We start from the raw sequence: 16,074 nt of genomic DNA on the forward strand, positions 1-16,074 counted from the left end.
CAATTTAAAAAACAACAATTATCACTGTATTTGTTTTGGTGGGTGCTGTGGCTAAGATGCTACACTGGTAAGAAAAAAAGAGCGGGTCAGCAGGATAAACCTGCACGGGTCCTTCAAGAAAAAATCCCAGCATCCTGCAAATTTCCAGATGATCACTCCTATAGTTTCCCTGCCTTGAGAATGAGGCAGGACCATCTCAGAGACTAATCCTGTTTTCAGACATGTGAGTGCTGCCCACACAACAATCAATGCATCTGCAAGTAGAAATTGGCCCACAAAGTGAAATAAGTCAATGCAAGAGGGTCTCAGTGAGCTATAATACCCTGCACTAGCAATATTCCCAAAACATACATAACATTTCCATCCAAGACTTCATAGTGTTTTGTACCAGCAAGCAACTGTTTTTCAATAGCAACAGCACTTGGAAGGAGAAAGAGGAGGGCCTAAAGAATGACAGACCAGTCACTGTAATTGTGATGGCAGGAAAAAAACACCAGAACAAATTATTACACAATCAATTCATAAGCGCTTAGAGGATAATATGGTGATGAAAAAAACAGCCAGCACAGATTTGTCAACAACCAGTTGTGTCAAACCAATCTAATTTCCTTCTTTAATAGGATAACTAGCTAAGCCGATAAGGGGGAGCCGCTACGGTACATCTGGACCTTAGTAAGGCTACTGAAGCTGTCCCAAATCACATAAGCAAACCAGGGCAGCATGGTCTAGCCAAAACCAGCATAAGGCAGACTCACACTCAGACAACAGGGATCAGTGGCTCACTGGCAGACCGAGGCTAGGAACAAACATCTTTGCTGGAGCGTGACAAGTCATGGCCCAGCTAATCACACCCCAGGGACATCTAGAGCCATCTCTGATTGCTGTGCCCTGACTTGGGGAGCGTCTGCAAGCGGGGGTGAAAACCCCACTTGCAGACATGCCTCCCGTGGTGGGGAGTGAGAGAATCCCCTGCACACACCTGCAAGGGCAGAGTGGGGAGGAGCTCGAAGCAGGGCCCCCCTCTCCACATTTGCAAGCACGCACGGGGAAATCCAAATCCTTCTGCAAAACATTACCCCTACCACATCTGCAGAGCACGGGCATGGGGAGAGATTACTGGAGGGGGCACATCTGGTTAAGCAGGGAAAGCAAGGCAGGCACTCGCAAGGCCTGATGGAGGCTGACCCTGCCCAGGGAAGTCCTGGTGTGTGCAGAACTGAGCCCTTCAGGGTGGCTGGAGGACCTGGGCAGCTTCACTCTGCTGAGCCCTTCCTCCACAAGCCAACACACAGGGGCGGCACTAACGTGGTCCAGGGTGTTACTATAGTCTGTCGCTGCCATAGATGTGAGCACTTTTGGCATGACAGAAGGTTTGGACGTCTGCTTGCTTCCAAGGAAATGTCTATGGTGCAAAGGTGACATCCATGCCCAGCCTAGGAGAGATGCCAAGTAAGGTCCCACAGGGCTTTCTTCCATTCAAAAATTCCCTAGAGACCCATTTCATCTCCTCTCCCTTCCAAGGCAGAAAAGCGAAGTTTGCTGCATTTCAAGGGTAAATCACCACTTTTAAATCTTCACAATCATCATTTGCAACTTCCCCATGCACACCTCCTCTGAGGCTAACAAACAACCTCAGGTGAAGATTGGACATGCACACAAGTATCCTTCTGGAGACTTGTCTTTTGGCTGGTCTTTGGGATGAGATCTTCAACTCCATGCAGAAGCCCTTTCTCTAGTACATTAGCTAAAACCCTTCTGGCTCCACATGTTAAGCCTCAGCTTGTTGCCCCCTCAAGCTCAGAAGTGGCTACGTTTCAGCAGTGCTATGCCAATGCAGTTTGTGAAGCATGCAGAGAGGAGGGGCTGTGCGCTGTCAATGAAATCCTTTAATATTTTTGTTTTTCTTCCTCTTGTCCACAGAGCTATTTAGGGGAACTCTAACCCCTATAAACCTGACTCCAGGATTCATTCTAAAATTACAGCAAAATAAAATGCCGTACATCTGTCTAACTGGGTGGGCCAATAAAGGCAATGACTACAATGCAAAGACCCTGGCTCATGTCTCTCCCACATGCAGCAACATCCTAATGATTGCAATTCCAGCGATCTTCGTGTCAGCACGGGAAGATACTTTCCTCACTTCCAGATAATCTATCTTTCCTTGCTTCTTGAGCGCCTTGGGATCTAGCGTAGAGGAGAAAGAACAAGGAGTGTCCTGGGTAAGACTATCTTCAGACTTTAAAGTTCTCTTCTTTAATGTCCCCCTTTCCAAGTGTTTAAAAGGAAGGCAGCCTTGAAAGACAAAAGTTTTTCTTCCCAAACTTTTCCTCTGCAGTGGGCATGTCTACAGGTGCATTTAAGTGCATCTAAATTTAATGCAAATGTTCCGAATTAAGCAGGTCTAGGCAGGTGTCTACACGTGCTGGCATTAAACAGCATTAACTTTGTGTGCAGATTAATTTGGGATGACCAAATCAGTTCACACGCAGACAGTTAATGCGCTTTAATGTGCCTACACAGGCATTAATGTGTTTTAACTATCTGTACCTCAATTTGTTACCTGCATTTGCAGGTATCGAATTTAGGCACAATTAGCCAAAACTGCCATTTTTAAAAGCGCATTAAGGGCACACGCGTTTAGGTTAATGTGCCTTAAAGCATCTCATGTAGATGCGCCCAGGAGGTAAACACACACCGAGTCATTTGGAGGTCTCATCCTCCACAGCCCTGGGATGTGCACAATAGCTTGGTGCTTGAATGCAAGTACTATGCCACGTGCCATGGTTTCAGATACTCGTAAGCACTACACACACACAGCTGCATGGTTGCTGAATTAGGCTCAAATATGCGGGGTCTCACACACTGGCTTAGGGTCTCACGGTCCTTGACCATTGTTAGAAAGTTATAGGCACTGGTTCATTATTTCTGGGTTGTTAGTGAATGCAGGACTGCCGGTTGTCAGATAAAGAGGGCTGTTTTGATGAACACATATGCACACACCTTCATGAAGGAACATAATGTCTCTGCAAGCAGACTTACAGAGGTTAGGATAGGAGGTCGTGTCCCTTTCTTCTGCCCACACCATGGGGACATGACAAGGGTTACCTACTCAGTCGCAGTATGCCTCCTGGAAGCAGGTGGCAGCAGACTGGTGTCCAAATCAGCCACCCTTGACATTTAATTAAATGCCAATATTTGGGGATCCTACAAGGAAAAGCAACAAGGATGTGTCACTCGCTGCCATGAATCAAGGGCAAGGAAAGTCTCGCAGGTTAAAGTGACGCTCGGTCATAGCGACGAGATGCCAGTGAAGACAGGAAGCCCTGTGGGCCGCTCCCAGCCAGTGCAAAGTCGCTCTCCCTGGTACAGTCTCATCTAGTGGGGGGGGACATCATTTTTGTTGGGCATGCCACACATTAAGCACTGCACCCCCCCTCAGTGCCACTCTGATCCCCTTCCCCTGCTCTAGCTGCTGCTCTGCTTTCTGCTCCCTCCTCTGTATTTTCTGCACTAGCTGCAGCCCTGCTTTCTACACTCTGCCTTATCTGCCTGTCCCCTCCCCGATCTGCCCCATGCCACTTGTAACACCCATGTCGCAGGCTGGCCACCTCAATCTAGTGCCCCACCACTGCCGTGGAGTAACAACCATGCAACTTGTCCATGGAAACATTATTCTTCCTTTTGCTCAGTTTTGCGTGAGTAATTTCTTAACTACCCTTTGTGCCACCTGTACACCCCCTTCGACCCCAACCCGTGGAGTACCACTGAGCAGGCACCGCTCACTGCCGTAAAGCAGAGTCAGCATCGGCAACACTTGCACAGAAGCCACGGAGAGAGCCCAAGCCCTATAGAAAGGACTCAACAGGCTGATACGTGCTGAGTGTTACAGACAGGAAAATGGGCAGCAGCAGACAAGTCTCCTGTCTCAGAGGTTGGTGTTTAACAGCATAAGGTCCGTGCTAGTCCGCCTTCTCTTATATAGCAGAACGCGCTGGTCTGATGTTGAACGCGCTGGAGGAGAAGGGCGAGAGGAGGGAATCAACACGCCAGAGAGACTGGCAATCTTTTATCTGGGAAAACAAACCAAGGAGCAGGCGTGAGCACTGAGCAGCTTCAAGTTTCATTCGCACTCCCCTGAAAGAAGAACCAGCAAGACTCCTGTGAACAACACAGCAATTCACAGCCTGAGAGTAGCCGGTGAGAGGGGCTCCAAGTCAGTGCTCTGTGGGCTGGATAATATTGTACTAGGAATAACAAGTAGCATATCGCCATGCCGCACTTCCAAGCACACCTTCCTTATGAAATAGTCACTGCTTAGAATTAAGAGAGACCACTCAAATCAGCTCGGTGCTACCGAGCAAGCCCAAACTCTTAGGAAATCAGGGCATCCACAGGTGTGCTCCTGAAGGGACAGTCCCACCATCCAGAAGGGACTGCTCTTTGAAAACAAGGGCATGCTTCCCCTGGGACATTTGCATCCCTGAGAAATCAAATATCACAGCCAAGTTGACATCCTAAGCTGCAGTCAAAGCTGAAGGCCCAGCAAAAAAAAGGATGCCATGTTCACTTATGCCAAGGGGCCAGCCCAGGCATCTACAGTAGTTCACAGGGCTCATGCTGCCTTTGTAGAGAGGCAAATTCCACTGTAAGCCATTGAACACACTGTGAAAAGCAAAGAGGGGAGGGTTTATACAATTCACAGGAATGCAGGACTGCAAGGGTTTGTCTAACCTGTCTCCAGAGCACGCAAGATTGAGGCAGAGAAGCATGGTGCATGCACCTGGCATGTGCTCGAGCCCAAAATGGATGCAACACAGCTGCCCCAAGGTAGCACTGGGGGGGAATCAATAGCATGCATCGGTGTGAAGGCAGCTGCTCCCATCCCCAGGCTGGGCAGGCATGCTCACCTTCCTCGCAGCACTCCCTAACAAGGCAATAAAGATGCAACGACCCAGGGGACTCCTTGGTCCCCGAGTCCAGCCCCTAGTACTGCAGGCAGCCACATCCCCAAACTAGTGCCTGAGATGGGGATTCTGAATCCAAACTTGATTTCTTTTGTGCCTCAATGACTCCTACTGAGAGAGGTGAGTCCAAATGCTCCTTCTGTAGAAGTCACCTGCACATGATTATCCATGCACCGATGACAAAAATCGTTCAGAACACGATTTCTCTTGTCCCTAATAAAACATGGATGTTTTGTCTACCCTAAGAGCATCCTCCCCATGAATCCCCAAGCATTTGGGGGCTGCCAACCTACTTTTGGGGCTGCACGTCTTCTTCTAGGGGCAGGACCATGTCCAGTATGAGCCCAGCTGAATTTCTACAGGGCCAGTGGCCCCGATCACAAGTGTTGCGACCTCAAATCAGGGCATGGCCCTTAGCTTGGGAACTGCTGATCTTCATCTCAGTGCATATATAAGTCCCTCTGGCCACAATACCTCATCCTATGCGACTGCTTTATGCAGAGCAGTTTGCTTTTCTGGCAAGATGCTGGCTTCAGGCATCATAGTGAGACACAAAGAATAGTAACTCTCCTGTTGCTCCAGCCACTAGAGCCTGGGGAGTCCATTCAGATGATGCTGGTTTGGGATGGTGCTGGGCCCTCTCAACTGCTCGCTGCCAGAACCATAACAGCTCTGCTGCAGGTCTGGGTCTCTCCTTGGGCGACCATCTCCTCCTCCTGCTCTAAACCGTGTGGTCCATCAGGCCGGGTGGTGCCAGAGTACACCCTCCTCTTCCCAAGTGTGGATGTGCCCAGGAATCACATCCACATCACCATGCACAGAGCAAACCCAGCTTTGCCATCCACAACATAACAGGTGGTCCTCAGTTGCCACGTGAGGTATCTACAATACATTCGTTCCAGTATCCATGCAGGAACTCATCTGCTCCCACCTCCATCCCCTCCGGGGAGCAGCGCCTGCCTTGGAGAAGGGCACATGCCAGAGCGAGCCACTTCAGCAAGCAAAAGCGGGAGGTTGCAGTCATTAGCTGCCCTTTGTGTTATGACAGTTGTATTACGAGTTGGCTTTTATGGAGCGTAGCCTTGCACTGTGCATTAGAGACTGTTTAAAACATACAGGCTGACATCTGGATGCTTTTCTCTTTCCACTTTAGCATTCCAAGAGCCCCCAGAGGGAAGGGGAGGGAAACAAGGAGAATATCACTGAGCTTTGTTTAAAAAAAAACAAACAGCTGGTTGCTAAATGCTGTTTGTGGGCTTGCATTCATTCACTGAGCAGTTTGTCCTCGTTGCTGTAATGTCGGAGCACGTTTCACTAATTAAATGCATCGCCTCTGAGAGTCAAACGACCCACGATGGGCCACACAGCCAGCTCCCTGCTGCAGACCATCTCAACAGCTCCACTCACCAATGCACCTGAGACACAAAAGCAAGCACTTGACCGCACGTGGGGGCCTTGCATAGTGTGCTGCTGTTGCAGAAGGATGCCAGTGGAAGGGAGTTTCGCATCCGTAGGACCTGCCACTCGACTGGTCCATCTCCAGCCCTCCGAAATAACACAGGACAACACAATGCCAGCAAAAAAGTCCCAGATTTTCTTACCTGTATCGAAAGCTAACAGCTTACCTATCTCGGATATGTCTTATGCATCAACTCAATGGCTAACAAACAAACCAAACCCAATGGAAACTTGACTTCCTCGCAAGGAACTGTAGTTCAAATAACCTACCATAAAGCATGACATCCAGCTACTGAGATGCATCAGCCACATTAAGCATTAGTAGTTCAAACTTGTACTCCCCAGCCCGTAACAAATTACAGGAAGAGTTCAACACATCACCTAAGGGTTGATAGCCTTGTCTCGACGGGCCTCCAAAGGGGTTCCTGCTTCCGAATCCACTTCCATCGATGGATCCGTAAGACATTTTCTAGGCAGTGGCAAAGGCAGGATTATCTGTTAAAGCTTAAAAAGAAAGAGAGAGAGAGAACACATGGAAAGAAAAGGGCAATTGGTTAAAGTCTGTGAGTGTTGCCACAAGAAAAGTGCAGCGGTCTCAGAATGAACTTCTCCCTACCCCTGCAAATACATTCCCACCGCCACCCCCAGACACCCTCACTCAAACTGAAGGGCTCCCACAACCTCAATAACCACGTGCGTCACACTGCAAATGCCCTGGGAAAATGACAACTAAAAGAAAATACTGGTGTTGAGAAGGATGGTGTTGGCTGCTAGGATGTGGGGAGCAGCTCGAGGCTGCTTGGGCCCCACATGGTGCACAGGTCGGCGCCCGGAGAGCCGGCCCTGGGAGCAGCTCGAGGCTGCTCAAGTTAGCCCAAACACTAGGCTGAGTAACTGGAGCCCCGCAGCATGGCTCCGCATTAAACCAAAGGAGCCCCGGTGCCCAGAGCAGGCCCCGGGAAAGGGAAGGACCCCCGGTGTGAAGTGGGGGAACTGGATCCAGCAAGGGCTCCAGGGAGCCGGGCCATCGAGAGGAGCCGGAGGCACCGCCGCACAGAGGCCCTTGTGGGACTGGCCACCGTGGGATGAGCCTTGGCTGCTTCAGAGAGGGAGCGGGAGCTGGTGAGGAAGCGGGTCCTGCAGGGGAGGCGGGCTCGGGAGAGGAGGGTCTGCCGCCTCCACCCTCCTCCATTGTGGGGGGCCGTGTCCACATCCTGGGACCCCAAAGGGGAGGAGCTCCAGGGAACACCCCCTGGGGTGCTGAGTGCACCCCATATTTTGTGATTATTGCTGTTTCGTACTATAGAGATTAATACAGAGATGGGTACTCCTCAAGGGAGTTTATGTCTTTATTGCCTACGGGTGTTTATTGCCTATTATTGGAACATGCCTACCTGTGTTGCTGCCCGTGTACGGCTACGGTATTGCTACCTCAGCTCACCTGGGGTTAAGTTCATGCTCATGTGTGTTTATTGTGTTGATGCCTTGACTTACCTGTACCAAAGTGTTAATGCTTATTCTGTGCAGGGGGGTTAATTATTGCACATGCTGTGAATCACCCAGTTTATGTTTCTGCAGTCCCTCGAAGTGGTGCCATGTGTTGACTGCAGGTTATTGTATATGGTATCACATACTAATTTTACTGTAAATAATTAATGTTTCTTATTCATATTTATTTATTGTAGCAATAGATCTGCATGTAGTTATGTGCTTTGCCTCGGCCTGGCTCTGCAGAGAGGAGAGGGAATTGCTCCAGGGTGGCAGGTCCTGCCGTCGGCACTCTTGCCTGACCACCCCATCCTTTCCACTGGAGGACAGGGCACACCCCTGGGTGTACCTGGGCTACGCGTGCAATCGTCCGCTCAGCTTTGCATCTGCCAGGCACGTGGGGAAGGAAGAACGAATAAAGCCTAGACAACGAGACTGCTCCTCCCTCTGAGTACGCACCCGGGCAGTGTGGCCCAAGGAGACCGGGCCGGGGCTGTGGAGTAAGGAAACCCAGAGCCCCATGATGGCTCTTGCCCTGGCTGTATGAATGACATCAAGCAAGACGCTTCCTAACCCTGTCCCTCAGTTTCTCTATAACTGAGTTCAGGATTGCTTGGGGAAGGGCCTGGTACAGTTGAGATGCCTGGTACAGTTACCTGCTCATTGTCTCCAGAGGTCTTTGGGAGGAACCATAAGAGCATTTTCTGTGCGATTTCTATAGGACACTGAAGCAGCTATCAAACCTGGGGGCTGTTATGGATCATGGGTTCGGTAGCCAGCACCAGCCGCAGCGCTTCATTCCCTTTCTCTTGCAAAAGGACTACGCAGGGCCCCAAATCCCAGACCGTCCAGGGGACCGTGGCCTCAGGCAGCAGCTGCACTTATCATCTTTTTATTTTACGTTTCAAGAGCAGGCAAAATTGCTGCCTCATTAGTCAGGGAAATTGAGTCTGGGACATGTAGCACATAAGGCGACCCTCATTGTGCAAGTGGGTAGATCACCAAGAAGACAAGTGATCTGCCCAAAGCCACACAGACAGTCTGTGGCAGAGCAGGATCTTACTGGAGCACCACTTCTTCCCTTCAACTAGAGGCTAAAGCCCAGCCACCCCTTCCTTCCCCTGGGACTTATTAGGAAAGGAAGGCAGGAAAGCCACAGGAAAGAAGTCACAAGAGTAAGCGCCAGCTGTTAGAGCAAAGGAGTCGACAACCCTGGTTGACTCCCGTACGCTGTCCCTGCCTCGCTTACAAAGGTCTAAGGGATGGTGCAGCGAGTAGCCCATGGGCTGCCCGCCTTGCACAGGTCACTTTATGCAAAGGTGGGAGCTGACAACAGCTTCCTGCGCGTCAGGGAATAACCATAAGCTCAATTTTTATTGATAGAGAACTCACAGCACAAAGGCAAAATGGCTTAACTGAAGCCACGCAACAAGTTGGGGGAACACATGGCACGCGGGAGCTGCTTGACAAACCGGGCATTCACGTGGAGCCAACAGTTTCAGCTGGAAAAAAACAGGGGAAACAGTCCTGGAAATGTCTCAGCATTTTGGTCGCAAGCTTTCATTTCAAAACCACGTTTCCATTTGGAAAGTGACCTCATTAAAAAGAAAAATTAAAATCAAGGGATTTTGTAACCCCAAAGCAAAGCCTGCCCATTTTAGGGGAGCCAAAAGATTTTGTTTTAACTCAGATCATTGCACTGTATTTTATTTGCAGTCTTGACCTGCAGTCCTGTCCCGTGACATTACAAGAAAAGATGCAAACAGGTCTTCCCTCCTTCCTCCAAATCCCTGCTAAAAACCTCTCTCCCCAACCCTTACCGCACTTCTCTCTCCTAATTCCTCTCTGCATCATTCCAGCAGGAAAAACATGTTGGGATGCAGGAAAACTTTATGCTCTCTCACATTCATCAACCAGAAAAAAGGACACGGTACCCAAGGGACTGGACACAGATTCAAGGGTGGGACGCTTGGAGACCCGATCAGAGACCCACCCTCCTTGTTCAGTCCCACTTTAAACCAGTCCCGTAGCTGCTCTCTGCCTCAGTTTTGCCAACTGTAAAAGTTGCCTTTTTATTGTGCGTTCCCAGCAGAGAGATGAGGTAGTGTTTGTCCATTTTCTGGAAAATGTAAAGGACTACCCAAGTGAAAAGGCTTATGAGGAGGCTCGCTGTGGGCTGAGGTGCACGTTTCCATAAGACAAACAAAACCGGCCGGACCCGAAGGAGGACCCAAGTCCTATTACCTCATTGATTCTCCAGTTCACCCCAGCTTCATTTACTTCCTCGCATGGTAACTCTAAAACAAACGTTTTGGACTTAGCCCAACCCTGAGTCAGAAAAGTGGGCAAAGTCTAGGAGTTTTCCCAATGATGCGGCAGAGGAACCATCTGCCTGAGAAAGGATCCAGAACCTGAAATCCTGAACTAGAAATAGTGCATAGGCATTGAGTGCCGGCAGGGGCAGGGAGCAGATACACTGCCATCGCCTCCGGTCAAACCATTTGCTCATATATCCAATAAAGGAGCTAAAAGCTATGGAAAGATAGCTGTGGGGAGGGGAAGAAAGCCATCTAAACCTGATCCTTCTGTTAAATCCAGCATTTAGGGATGGGAAGGGCAGTGTCCAATCCTATGACAGGGTAGGAGGAGATTCTTGGGATGCCCCATACCAGACATGAAAAGCTGAGGATTTCAGTTTGTTCTTGAATCTTTTTGGGATTCATTTCTGTCCCCAGATCTGCCCAAGCATTTACCTGCAAAGTCCATGCCTCACCCAGCGCCCTACTATGGACACCGCCAAAGGCTGGAGTCACCTACGGAGAATCGATGGAAGTCATCAGGAAACGGTCTCGGTGGTGGACAGCTCACCGAAGAAGCAAGCTGAGTTCGTGTAAAGAGGACTACGCACTCAAGTAGTCCTCAGTTGCTCAGTGTGCCTTACGCTTGGGCGAGGGGGGTGGACACGTGGTCTCTTCCGACTCTACAATCTATGAATCTATGATCAAAAGAGGCTAACGCAGACCAAAAAGTGGATGGCAGTGACTAGCAAGGATGGGTGGTGGCCAATGTGTGCTGATGCAGCACTTCACAAGAGCACGCCCAAGGTCTGACGGATACCAGCAAAAGCAAAAAAACATGCCCATGCCTAGCCAATAGTCCCAGGGACAGCACAGACCTCCACCGGAGAGAGCGAAGACCAGGAGACTGCCCAGCTCATCAACCCTGCTGACTCAATCCAGCTCCATTCTCCTGTCCTCTTCTACACAAGATTTCCATAAATTAGCATTCAACCCAAATCACTCTTGTGACTTATTGCGTGAAGCCTCACAGTTTTTCTCCTGAGCCTTATGATATGTAGTGCTCGCCTTACAAGCTTTAACCTCCAAGACCGTAAGAAATTCTCAGGACATGTTTTTAGTTCGTTACCTATTGGGTATTATCTAGGCCTCGTGCTTCTGAAGAAAAGCTTGAAAAAGTAGTACCTCACGACTCAAAGCCAAAAGAAAAAAATGTGACAACACCAACAATCCTTATTCATTAAAAAAATACTATGAACTCTGGGGAGTTCAATCTGTGGTGTTGACAACACCGTTGCCTTGACCCACCAATGCTTACCGCTACCTTTCCCCTTAATTAAAATGACAAATTCCACGTCCGTAAAGAAAACTGAAATCAAGTTATGGATTAAACTTATTGGCATGAGTATTCCAGTGCAGGTGGGTGGCAATTCTGGATCCCTCATGCCTCAGGAACGACAGGCTCTCAATAAAAGCTCCCTTTAATTGGCCACCTTAGAAGCACAGACTAGATCAAAAGAACTTCACGGTGGATACGGAATCGGTTGGATCATCACACTCAAGTAGTCCTCAACTGCTCAATGTCTAGCTGGGAGGAGATATCAAACGGGATTCCCCAGGAGTCTGCCCTGGGTCCTGTACTAGTCAACATCTTCATGAACGATTTGGATGATGGGACTGAGAGCACACTGAACAAATTTGTGGATAACAACAAGTTGGGTGGAACTGCAGGCACTCCAGAGGGCAGGGCTAGGACCCAGAATGCCCCGGACAGACAGGAAAAATGATCCACAACCAATAAGATGAGGTTCAAAGACAACAAGTGCAAGGTCCTGCACTTGGGATGGAAAAACGGCACGTACAAATACAAACTGGGGAATGACTGCAGTGGTTGCAGTGCTGCAGAGAAGGACCTGGGGACTACAGGGGACCACAGGCTGGACTGAGGCAATAGTATTAACAGGAGTGTCACTTGCAGATCAAGGGAAGTCGGTCTTCCGCTTTGTTCAGCACTGGTGAAGCCCCACCTACCGTCCTGTGTCCCGTTTTGGACCCCACACTTCAAGAAGGATGTAGACAGTTTAGAAATAGTCTAGCACAGGGCAACAAAAATGATTCAGGGCCTGGGAGGCAAGCTGCGTGAGGACAGGCTGAAAGAACTAGGGCTATCTAGCCCGCAGAAGAGAAGAGTGGGGGTGGGAGAGGATTTGATAACAGTCTTCAAATGCCTGAAGAACAATTATACAGCGGATGGAGATGAGCTTTTCTCTGTGGCTGTAGGGGACTGGACTAGAAGCAATGGCCTCAAGCTGCAGTAGGAGAAATTTAAGATGGGGATTAGGAAAATTTTCTGACTATGAGACTAGTTAGGGCTTGGAACAGGTTATCTAGAGAAACTGGTAATTCTCTATGCTTTGAAACTTTCAAAAGCAGATTCAAGCATCCCAGCCAAGTATCCATCTAGTCAGCGATGATCCTGGTCTTGAGTGGGGGACTGGACTAGATGACCTCACAAGCAACCCATTTCCTTTACTGAAGAGGAGACTGAGGCATCTTGCTCATCATCTGTTATTACCTTGCTAGGGAAGAGCTTTCCAGGCTTTCGAACAGACAAGGGTGTATAACCCAGCAGGGTTCAAACAGGTGATAAGATGTAACGCTGTTTCTCATTAAGGGCACGTTTTTCAGACCAAAATATGTATTTAGAGTGGCAGCGCTGTAAAATCTTGACCCAAATATCCATGTCTCAGTTTCCCCATGCTTAAAATGGAGAGAACAAACTTGACCTCTTTTGCTGGGGTCAAGCAGCACACTAAACTCTTTTGCAGCACACTAAACTGATGCGTCCTGCAAACCCCTAGCTAAACTGAATACATATTTGCAAAAATCACATAGCATTTCCATGTGCCTTTCATCAGTGCTCCCCTAGCTCGAAAGAAAGAAAGAATGAAAGAAAGCAAGCTATGTTGTTCAGCCATAATACCTGGAAAAAAACTTCTTGAAAAGCAGTCCCCCTCTCTCTCCTTTTCCTTGGAGATCTCGAATTTATGAACAAGCTCTATTGTTAGAGCATTTTTTTTTTAAATCAATGGTTTTAACACTGAGTTGGTATAACTGCACAAATGCCCGAAGCGCTCCTGGAGCTGCTTCGTACGTGTGTCAGAGGTCAATCAGAATAGCTGTAGGGGATGAATTTTCTTTTTCAGATTCTGGCTTTGAGCTAATTTATGCTCCTTTGGATCTTCTGTGATGTCTGTAACATTAACATCCTGTTCTCCTGTGGTTTTGTAAAAGTTAAGTGGAGGAAGCAATGTTTAAAGGCTTAAAATCACTTGCAGCAAAAGTACAGTTGTCCACAACTAGTGCCCTAGGTACAGAGTGAGAATACAGCCAGACATGACCGCATCTTCTCCCCTACTTTGGTCACAAAGGAAGTTTTGGCGCAGGTGAAAAGTACTTGGGGGTAAAGGTCTTTCATGCATCAGCCTCAAAGTTCATTACAATACAAAACACCCCAGCACAGCTCTGTGAAGGTGCTTTACTTGTAGTTTCATAGTTTCATAGCCGCTAGGGTTGGAAAGGACCTCAATAGATCATCGAGCCCGACCCCCTGTCCTGGGCAGGAAAGCGCTGGGGTCAGACGACCCCAGCCAGGTGCATGTCCAGCCTCCGCTTAAAGACCCCCAGGGTAGGAGAGAGCACCACCTCCCTTGGGAGCCCGTTCCAGATTTAGGCAACCCTCACTGCAAACTTCTTCCTGATGTCTAACCTAAATTTGCTCACCATCAGTTCGTGGCCATTGTCCCTAGTGACACCAAGGGGTACCCTGGTAAACAGAGCATCTCCTATTCCTCGCTATCCCCCGTTCCCCCACCCCAATGAATTTATAAATGGCCACAAGATCCCCTCTCAGCCTTCTCTTGCGGAGGCTGAAGAGATCCAGGGCCCTCAGTCTCTCCTCGCAGGCCCCCAACCATACGAGTGGCCTCATCTGGACCCTCTCGAGGTTGTCCACATCCCTCTTGAAGTGTGGTGCCCAGACAGCATGATAGTGTGCGGTTAGCTTTACTGATCACTTCATCACATATTCATCCTGGAGTCAGCTATGACTCCGAGATCCCTTTACACCACTGTGCTGCTGAGACGGTCATCCCTGCGCCTGTAAGCGTGTTGGTGATTCCTTCTCCCCAGGCGCAGCACCGTGCACTTGTCTTTGCTGAACTGCATCCTATTCCTCTCTGCCCACTTTCCCAACTTATCCAGGTCCACCTGGATTTGATCCCTTCCCACTACTGTATTAACTTTACCCCGTAATTTCATGTTGTCTGCTGGATGACATTTGGACAAGGGGCTTTCCACGCTGTCATCTAAGTTGCTGATGAACACACTGAATAGCACAGGTCCCAGGACTGAGCCTCGGGGGACCCCGCTGCCCGCATCTTTCCAGGCCGACATCGACCCGTCCGCCACCGCTCTCTGGCACCGACACGTAAGCCAATTTGCCACCCACTTGACAGTATAATCATCCACATCACAGCCGCTTAGTCTGTTTATGAGCATAGGATGCAATACTGTGTCGAAGCCCTTCTTAAAATCCAAGTAGACGACCTCTACCTCGATTCCCACGTCTGAGCATGTAGTGACCTGGTCATAGAAAGAAACAAGGTTAGTCAGGCAAGATCGACCTGCTATGAACCCGTGCTGGTTGCCCTTCAGCATTATGTTTCTTGCTGGACTCCCACAAACGTGGTCCTTGATCATTTTTTCAAAGGTTTTCCCAAGGACAGATGTGAGACTAACCAGCCTATAATTACCCGGATGCTCCTTCCTCCCCTTCTTGAAAATAGGGACCACACTGGCCCTTTTCCAGTCCTCAGGGACCTCACCCGAGCACCACGAGTGCTCGAACAGCCGTGCCAGCGGCTCTGCTATGACACTGGCCAATTCCTTCAGCACCCGTGGATGAAAATCGTCCGGGCCAGCCGACTCAAACACATCCAGCCCCTCCAAGTCTCCCTTTACTAGGCTGAAGCTGACCATTGGTGAGCCGGTGTGCCTCCTGTGCCTGTCTATAATGCAACTGGGAGGTTCATCTTGATCCATGTTCAGGAATACAGAGGCAAGAAACTCATTGAAGAGCTCAGCCTTGTCCTTTCTATCTGTCACCAATTGCCCTATCCTGTCTTGCAGGGGTCCTATGTGACCCTGCACCTTCTTTTTGCTCCCTATATACCTGAAGGACTTTTTGTTGCCTTTAATTTTTGTTTCCAACCCGAGTTGCACTGCTGCTTTGGCCTGTCTAACTGCCTCCGTGCATGTGCGAGCCAAGAAGGTATACTCCTCCTTGGCGCTACCCCTGCTTCAGCAGCCTGTATGCCTTTTTCTTTGCCCCTACAGGTTCCTGAATTTCCCTGTTCAGCCAAGAGGGTTTCTTGGCTCCTTTGCCCCCTTTTATGCATGGTGGGCTTCGCTCCTCCTGCACCTGAAGGGTTGCTCCCTCGAGGAACAGCCACCCTTCCTGCATACCATTTAGCCAATGCTCTTGATCTTCAGCGCCTCACTAACTAACCTCCTGAGCAGACACAAGTCAGCCTTTCTAAAGTCCAGCACTTCTGCCCTGCTGGTTACTTTTCCCACCCTATGCCAGATAGTGAATTCAATCAATTGATGGTACACAGATGTTTCTGCTCCATGACTGATCTTGCTTTTGGTCTCTCTCCCCAAAAGGATGGGTTATCATGATTTGTGTGTACATGTCTCCAAGCAGTAAGAACCTGGTACTGGCTACGGGGGACGACCTAATCGGCGACCTAGTGATCGATGGGAAGCTGGGTGACAGCGACCACGAGCTGATCACCTTCACCATC

At 49.3% G+C, this 16,074-nt stretch overlaps 1 long non-coding RNA gene across 3 annotated transcripts in view; it reads right to left on the bottom strand.

Moving 5' to 3' along the window:
• Window positions 1–6,781: 6,781 nt before the first annotated feature.
• Window positions 6,782–16,074, bottom strand: part of LOC109322359 — a 180,694-nt gene continuing 171,401 nt past the window's right edge. For all 3 annotated transcript variants that reach the window (XR_002104363.1, XR_002104362.1, XR_002104365.1), the window contains exon 3: window positions 6,782–6,926. This is a non-coding gene — a long non-coding RNA (uncharacterized LOC109322359). The remainder of the gene's footprint in view (window positions 6,927–16,074) is intronic.

The sequence above is a fragment of the Crocodylus porosus genome, unplaced genomic scaffold (genome assembly GCF_001723895.1).
Source record: "Crocodylus porosus isolate Cpor-Errol unplaced genomic scaffold, CroPor_comp1, whole genome shotgun sequence".
NCBI classification, from domain to species: Eukaryota; Metazoa; Chordata; order Crocodylia; family Crocodylidae; genus Crocodylus; species Crocodylus porosus.